Consider the following 9,896-nt stretch of genomic DNA (forward strand, 5'->3'; position numbering starts at 1 on the left):
CACTCTCCATAGCCTCTTTATAACATTCAGGTTCTCTCCCATCAGTCAAAAGAACATACTCATCAGAAGAATACCTGATAGAAGATCATTGATCTTTGGAAGACGTCCGAAGTGGAACTGCTGGTGGAGTTGTAGGTTATTGTTGATCATTCACAACACCATTTATGGAACATCAAAGTCACCTATATCTTGTTGGTCATCATGAACATCATTGTGCATGCCATCTTGAATATCACCTTGTACATCATCTAGAATAGGATCTGGTGAAGGGTCAAGGGAACTGGATTCATGTCGATCAAGTTACCACTATCTTGTGAATCTGCTTTCCCTGTCTTCTAATGTCATCATTGGTTTGATCCTCAATGAATAACATCTCGGCTTCTCACGAGCTTCTTCTGAACTGGATCGTAGAGTCTATAACCAAACTCACCATCTAGACCATAACCAATAAGATGCATTGTTGAGTCTTGGTATCCAACTTGGATCTTTCATCCTTTGGAACATGAACAAATGCTTTACAACCGAACACACGAAGGTAATCATATGACACGTCTTTACCAAACCAAACTCTATCTGGTACATCACCTCATAAAGGAACATTAGGAGACAAATTAATCACATGTCGTTGTATTTAAAGCTTCAACCCAAAACGATATTGGAAACTTTGTGTATGATAACAACATTTGACTCTCTCAACCAATGTTCGGTTCATTCTTTCAGCTAAATCATTCAACTATGTAGTCTTCAATGGTGTCCTATGATGTCTGATTTCTTGTCGCAAACAATTTCATGAAATGGCTTTTTATACTTGCCACCATTATCAGTACAAATGCACTTTAACTTTTCCATATTTCTCTTTTAACTAATGCGTGAAACTGTTAAAACACCTTTAAAACTTAGTCTTTCGGACTTTAAAGTGTAAACCCACAACTTTCTTGAACAATCAATGAAAGTCGCAAAATAAAATGCACCACCATGTGACCTTACCTTTGTCAAACCACAAACATCTGAATTGACCAACTATATCAACTCTAATCTTCTATGAGGATGATGACTTCTAAAAGTAACTCTTCTTTGCTTCCCTGCTAGACAATGAGCACAATTCTTCAGTGTAGCATTCAAATCCAAAGTTGATTATTTTTCACTAAACAATTAAGCCCCTTCTCACTCATGTGACTAAGTCGTTTATGCCACAACTCAGTTGATTGACATTCACTATCACATTCAGTCTCCTCGAGAAGTAGAAGCCTACATCAAGTATAAATTTGAGCTCTTCTTTCTTCGACCCACAACCAATGAGCCTTTAGTTAGCTTCCATAATGATGACACTCGGGATTATTGTATCTCGATCTTAACTTACTTCGACTTTTATCTCTACCATTGGCATATTTGTTTATATTTCTCCCCCGTTCTCGGTAACCAATACATTAGATTATGATGTAGAACCTTAAGACCTTCTTCTAACATCTTCATTCACACACCACTCTTAGACAAATCTAAAGTAACAATACCTTATGGAGCATAATTAATGATACTTTCAGTTTGTTTTGGTCAAAACGTTACCCGATGGGCCATAGACTCATAGTATGTCCATAAATGGGATCGAATAGGTGTAAAACACTAGAAAAAGTATTATAGAAAGTGTTTAAAGTTGGGTTAAAATTGATGAATACTTGTAGGAGTATCGATACTGTAGAGAGGTTATTGATACTGTAAGGCCAGTATCGATACCAAGGGTATGGTTTGAGCTTTAAAGCAAGAGTAAGTGTAGAGGCAAGTGAGGTGTCGATATTGTAAGGCCAGTATCGATACCAAGGTCGAGAAATGGGCTTTAAGTCAAGAGAAAATATATAGGTAAGTGAGGTTTTGCACAAACTTATATTTTCTCTCTAATAAGACTACAAGTGATAACATTTATTAATGTTTAATTCAAACGTAGAAGAGAGAATAAGGCATGGTAAAATAAGACTAAGCTTGTTTGAATGCTCGAGAAAAGGACCAGGACACCCGAGTTCTTTTAAAATGACAGCAGATTCAAAGTATAGATTCAGTCTAGATATATCCTTAGGTAGGGCGCGAGGCCCTTCTGACTAACTATGTTTGTCGAGGCCTTAACGCTCTTTAGAAGAAATGGTAGGTTAGTCAGGGGTATGGTTTTCGATGTAGAGAATTTCAGGGGCCATATCCAGGGTAGACTATAGGGGTGTATGAGCTCTGAATGCAGAACCCTCAGCCGCACCATGATGTCTACCATAGAGTATAGAGTGAGTATACAAGTATCTCACTAAAGCAGAACAGAGCAGACCAGTAGAACTTATAATAGTAGACTTGATAGCTTGAGCATTTCAATGATAAACTTTTAGTATGTTTAGTTGTAAGTGTGGCTCTGAGCTAGTTAGCTCAGCTTTTAGATGTTTTCGTGGACAGGTTATAGATCCAACAGTTGGGAAGCTTTAAAGAGATCGAGGTTTAGATCCAGTGCAGAGCAGAGTACATCACAATTTCTTAAATGGCATGTATATCATGAATTCAGTTGTATTGAGTTGACACTAAAGGTCATTAACAAATTATTAAATTAAAATAGAATATTCAACTAAGGGATAAGGCTTATTAATTTGCTAGAGTTAAGGTGAATTTGACTGGTTTATAATTTAGTTCTTAATGACGTTGGCTTGATATTAATAATTTATAGTTGTGGTTGAATTTAAGATGGTTTCCCTTAGAAATCAGATTGGTTATTAATAATTTGGTAAATTTCACAATATCTGTGATATATAAATAGTCTCGTGAAGTTGAGCACAAATAATTGATTTTAAGATCATTTTTGAACATCATAAACACAGAGCAAAACTTAGCTCGAATTACATTGAACTACTTTCAAGCTAAGGATGAACACTGACATGTAACTACAAAATTCGAGTTTGCTAGTTTACAAAATTGAATTGTTTTTTGGGAATTTGTTTCAACGTGAACATCCTCATCAAGTTTTGGCTACATGAATCATGTGCCGTGCAACAATTACCGCTTAAAATTTCATATCCTCTCCATTCTAAACGCCCTCTTACACTGGACTGGGAGAAAACCAGTGATTTTCACCATTTCTTTTGCAATGGGTGTGTGAGTTTAATCATTATCGATGTGTGCAATGTGGATTCGATTTCTCTTCGATGTTTGATACCATTAGTATTAAACAAATATCAGAGACATGGACTTATGCTTACTAATGTCTTTTTTCCTTAAGGATTATTCTGATCCAACAGTGTTTGTTTGATCTTCCTACCATTACAATCCCTCACGAAGGGCTACAAAAGAGAATTAGCATTGCGATCATCCCATTCCACAGATTCCCACCACTCCTTTGGCTTTACATAAATACCAGAGAGACTGGACCAGATATCCGACATTATCAAGTTGAGGAAGATGAATAGCCATCCTGTTCAACTTGGGGCAATCTTGTATTGAAATTCCATCTACAGAATCACAAATCATCAATCCCCAACACTGCGAATGCTCTTCAATTCAGGTAGATGTTTCAACAACAGTATCCTTAATCTTGTACCGGTTCGAGAAACTCACGAAGGGCTCCAAAAGAGACTTCTCATGGGATGTTCCCATTCCACTGATTCCCACCACTTCTTTGGCTCTATACAAATAGAAAGTGATGGTCGGGCATTATCAAGTTGGGGAATTAAATGGCATCCTCTTCAACTTCGGACAGTTTAGTACCCTAATTTGTTGAAGAGAATCACAAACTATTACTCCATCCGCACTGCAATCTCTCAATTCAAGTAGAACTTCCAATGTCAGTTGCCAAAAGTGTGGAAGATAAATTCCATGATAACCATTTGTATTTCCTCCGAATAACCTCTGATGCTATGATTTCCTCCACTTCGTAACACCTCCAAACCCTAAGCTATTCAACTTAATAGTCTCGTGTTTTACGATTAAACCTAACATAAGTAAACATATTGAGTGATCTCACTGAATTAAGGAAGTGTCGTTCTCTCGTAAAGTATGAAATTCAAACATCTATATTGTAGTTATGCACATTGAGAATTTAATTATCCGTCTCATAATACATAGCAGCTCAACACTCTATTTAAACTTAATTTTGAAGTGGGTCACCTCTCTACTTTTGAATTAAAGAAGAATGCTCATAAATCACTTCAAATATTATTTATGCACTTGTATTTAAAGTGAAAAATCATGAGTACATGAGATGCAAGTTTATATACTTTATGTACCATTTCAGGGAATTGACCGGTGAAATGATTGTTGGTGTATCTATCAGAGACAATGTCATAGTCAACGCAATGCTTACATGTAATCCTGTAACGTTACATGCTTTAGGGTGGTATTTGTAACCCCCTCATATCAATGCGGATGCCCGATCCGATCTGGAGTGTCACATTTGGGCCACCGGAACGACCCACCGTAAAAATAGCAAAAATTTTAAAACTTTTCTTAAAACATGTCAAATCATAAAATGATTTATTATATTCAGAAATAAAACAGGTTTTTAAACTCAGATATAAAACAAAATACAATTACATGCCCCCTAATCACATGTACCATACTTTGCAAGCACGCCGGAAGAACTCCCTTACTAATGTTGATAGCTATACTGATACAATTCTTTTAACCTGCAATGGTAAGTAATAGAGTGAGCTTTGGAAAGCTCAGTAATACAGAACTACCAGATTATGCTACATGACATGTAGATAAATGGAAAGTCATATAATTTCCTTATTGAATCAGACGTATCCGTTGCGGAATAATTTGGGGTTCCATCAGTAGTTCATCAAGTTAAAGCCAAGAATCACAATTCTAGGAAGCATTCAAGTATGACATTTTCATCGAATAGGATGTCTAGTGTGTTCCAATCAAAATCAGTGAAAAGATATAATCTTTTAAAACCATAGTTGAACCCCCAACCAAACTCCATTATGCAGTTCCCCAGAACTGCATTCGTAGGGCTTGCCCTCAGCACACAGCAAAAAGGGAAGCCAACCTAAGGATATACCTTAGATCTACCCAAGGACATCCTTAGATCCGTAGGGTTACCTTAAGCACCAGCTAAGGGAACCAACCTAAGGATATACCTTGGGACCTACCCAAGATATCCTTAGGTCCATAGGGTTACCTTATGCACACAACAAAAGGGAACCAACCTAAGGATATACCTTGGGACCTACCCAAGATATACCTTGGGACCTACCCAAGATATCCTTAGGTCCGTAGGGTTAACTTATGCACACAGCAAAGGGAACCAACCTAAGGATATACCTTGGGACCTACCCAAGATATCCTTAGGTCCGTAGGGTTACCTTATGCACACAGCAAAGGGAACCAACCTAAGGATATGCCTTGGGGCCTACCTAAGATATCCTTAGGTCCGTAAGGACTTACAGCCGGATCAGGGTTGTGCCTCCATACTCCAGATTCCTATCCATATAAAAATCCAATAGAAATCAGTTTTATCCATAAATCGTAATACCTGGATCGTGATCCAGTAATATGTCATATCCGTGATCATGAAATAAATCGTATATCAAATTTTCACCTGTACACCATAAGTAGTCAAATGATTAACCCAAGGGAGTACCTTGGGCCTGAAAGCCTACCCAAAGATCCCCTTAGATCCGTAAGAAATTTTCAGCTTAATCAGAGCTGTACCTCCAGTCTACCCATATAATATCCCAGTAAAACAGTTCAAGTATAATCAGTGAAACATAAAACCATAATTCATAAACCAGTAGTTTCTGTGATTCCATAAATCAGAAACAATTTATATTTTCAATAAAACCATAATCATAAATCACTTACTATGTTAACATGGTTCATAAACCAGTAAATCAATACTTGTACAAAACTCATTTCAAAACATATAAAACCGTCATGTAATTCATTTGGAACACACTAGAGTATCCACGTATATTTTTCAGAGGCATTTATCGTTATCAATAAGGACAACATGAAACTCGAGCAATTTGATCGGATTCCAGGAACAAGGTTCTATTGAGGAGAATCTATTACTAACTGATCTAGCCAGACATTTAAGGTTGATATTTTAGAATCCCACTATGTTTCTATGTGCATCAAAAAAACGTTCAGGAATCTTTATTCATAATAATTCTAAATTCAGATTTACTGCGAGTGATTCCATTACCCAAACAATCAGGGGTATTCAGGAATATACTTTGAATTCATAGGATTTCAGCCCAATTGAACCAAATGAGGTATTCAGAATCTTTTCCTTCTGCGTTACTTGCGTTTTCAAACATGACCGAAGTGATTTTAGATGAAAATATAGAATCAAAGATTCAAGTCATTTACAATCTATGACTATCGATCTTATTATCAAACAACTCGAGTTACACAACTCCCAAACTGATACATGTCAACAAGTCAATTCATTATCCTTCCAGTGTATCCACTCTTTAATACCATAATACAGATCCATAGATCATCCCCATAATCATCGTTGAATAGATCTTCCAACGGTCTTTATTTCATTTCCATATTTCAACGATATCAGGAAATACGGACGTACTTGATTCATGATTCATAACCCATAAGGATAATTCATCATGTAAGTTAAATAGTGTTTTCAAACTCATCCAATCACCTATTTAATCCTCAGTCATTGAGGTTACTTAGTTCGTTTAGTAAGCAAGTCTATCTCAGTTACTTTAGAGTTTTCCAGAATAATTCAGATGTTTTTGGATTTCAAATACATGTTGTACTTCCTTTCAGTTCAATTTAGTCATATAATAAATTCATTATGGTATTTGTGGTTGATTTGTCGAACAAACGTCCAATTCTTATTATCGAATGCGACCTAGAGTTGAGTTGAGCTGAGTACTTTCAAAATTATCATCGAACCATATTTGAGAAGACGAACACGCATTCAAGTAACATCTATACATTTCAGGTATTGGCATATACACTAGCATTGATTACTCGGCTTAATATGTGATCTATAACTTTTAAGAGCAGTACTGTATCCATGTTTATTTGGATTCCTTAATTAATCCAACACTTCTACTAATTTTAGGTCATAAGGGTATTTTGGTCATTCTGGTGCTCAGTTTCATTCCATTCTTTTCAGAGCTCGAGGATATCCAATCATTTCCGAGCTTGGTAATATTCTTGAATCTTTTTCATTACAGGGGTATTCTGGTTATTTTACAGATCCGGTGTATTTCAATCATTTCCTTCCATTCTGTCTTATTATTTAATTCCAACTTATTATTTATTCCAGACCTTTCAAATAATTCTGACAAAAGAGCACCCTCGATAATTTATTCTTAACTTGGAGATTTTCAGGTCAATTGTCTTCTCAGAAGTTACCAACAGGTTATCAGAAAATTTCTGTACAAAGACATGATCTTAACAATTAAATCCGTAATTCATTGAGTTAAGTACAAATCCTCAAAGTACTTTCTCATTCAGGGTCAACTCAAGTTATTTTTACCTTTCAAGGGCATTTTCGTAATTTCTTAACCAGATGATTTCGGTATTAACTCTTAACGAGCATACTTATTATTTAGAGATCCTATGGTTAGTTGTTTCCTCGAACATTCTCTGATCTTGAAATGATTCCTTAACAGACTTCTAGTATCTTGCATAAACTCTCTTGGGGTTAAAAACCGGTTATCCATAATTTCTAAGTAAAACTAACATTTTTTATGCACATCAATATATTTATCAGATCAATGTCTTTTCAGATTTATTAATCTATTTCCAGAGACAATTCTTGTCATTTTCCAATATAAGGGTAATTTCGTAATTTTACCTAATCGAAATATTCTCATAATTTCCCATCCAAGTACCTTTAACATGTAACATTTGATGATATAAAATATAAGTTACAAATCCAGGCTGATTCCTTATCACTAACCACGTAACTTGTAATTTAATTCTAACAATCCCTCAATTTTTTTTATAAAAGTCATATGAACCATAATCAATTACTAAATTTTTTTTTACCGTATTCGGATCGAGTGTATAAATTAATTAACTACACAAATGAGACCAATATTATTTTATTCATGCATTTACCAATATCAACATGTTCCATAAAGCATAAAGAAGTAGTAAAATATTATCTCGATTTTTGTGCCATATAAATCGACCATAAAAATTTCATTCGAACGCCCTCAATCTTAAAATCAACTTCCAATAATTCCTCAGATACATATTAACAAAAATTACATCAAAACGAGGCTTAATTCTGAAAAATGAATCGAATCATGTGATTAATTAGTGAAAAACAGCTTAACAACTCAATTTCTAGTTTCCAATCTTTTTCTCAAGAACCTGAACCTTCAAATATACAAACTCAAATCCAAAATAATTTCCTTAACCATAAAAATAACTTATTAGAAATTAAATAGTAATTTAATGGCCCAATTGCTAAAACTAAAATCTTATGGACCACTATACTATTTAATTTACTAAAATCAGGGACTAAATCTAATAAATTTGAACTATTTAACTAAACATAAAATTATGTAAACACTTATGAACAAGGTTAAGTTCTCACCAATATCAAAGGACTGAGCTTGTGATTTTTCCCTTATTTTTTAACTAGCTCCCACGTGATTTTGCCTTTGAATCTCCAACAGAACATCTACAAAAATCTTTTTGATCTTTACCTTGAATCCCTTTAAAATCATTTACTTGTTTGTTATGGTCATTCACGTGTTCATCAAGAAATTCATCGAACTCCTTGGCCACTTTCTTGGCTTTAGCATTGAATCCATTGACATGGCTTACCCATGCAAGCCATGGAAGATAATCCCCCACATCCGACATACCCAACAACTCTGTAACTCTCTCAAAATCTTCTTGCTCGTATCTTCACTGTACTTTCTTCCCAAATATATTCTGCAGATAACGTTGTTCATAGTCATTAAAAAGAGCTCGCTTAGATTCACTAGTAAGCCGGAAGAGCTAGACTTTTGAACGTTTTTCACTGCTAGAGCCGTTTCTTCTTCTCTTATAGCCCGATAAGATTAAACCCTTTTGTTACTTAGAAGATTCAGTACATATACACTTCTCATCTGCCTCCAATACTCGCCTTAACGTGCGGACACGACGTCTTTGTAGTCGTAGAGAAGTATCTGAAAGAAGATGCGTTTGGGTCTGTTTACGAATGTGAGATCATGAGTTTTGGTGATCTCACGGGCAGCATCGGCGGAGGACACGACGTGTACGGGGACATTGCCGAAGTGGAGCGACATGAGAGGGCCAAATCGTCGAGCAGATAGATAATCCAAGGATTTTATCAATGCTCCTTTGCAGAGATCACTTAGCCTTGACTTGATGTTGGTCAAGAACATTGTAGCTTCATCGAACGGCTTAGAGGGTTCCTCTTTGCATCTATAAAGAACCTCACAATATGATTCCATGAATTCATCACGTTCTAGATCAGCTTCTATCTCACTGCAGCCGCTTATAGTATGGTTCTCCCAGCCAATTTTTTTCAAGAAGTGAAGCCATGTGAGAAACCAAAGAAGAAGACCCAGCGGAGTTACTTTCTTTTCCAAGAATAGCCGAGAAAGAGAGAGATAGAAAATGTTGGGTGTGGATTGCTTTTGCACTTTGCACAGGTGTTCACACGCTTTGCAACAGTGAACACTCATCATTCATATCTGATATGGTAAAGGATAATAGATATGATCCGACTTTTTTTAAACTAATTTCAGGCTTTGGTCGATACAATCCGAAAGTGAAAGTTGGAAACAATAGATTCCAGAAATGCCAATATCATAATTTAATCCAATCACACCCAATAATTTATCCACTTCTATCTAATTCATTATCCTCCATTTGTTTAATAAAATAATGGTCTAATAAAACAATTATTTTCCAACCAATTTCATATTTAA

Source organism: Hibiscus syriacus, unplaced genomic scaffold (genome assembly GCF_006381635.1).
Source record: "Hibiscus syriacus cultivar Baekdansim isolate YM2019G1 unplaced genomic scaffold, ASM638163v2 tig00111503_pilon, whole genome shotgun sequence".
NCBI classification, from domain to species: domain Eukaryota; kingdom Viridiplantae; phylum Streptophyta; class Magnoliopsida; order Malvales; family Malvaceae; genus Hibiscus; species Hibiscus syriacus.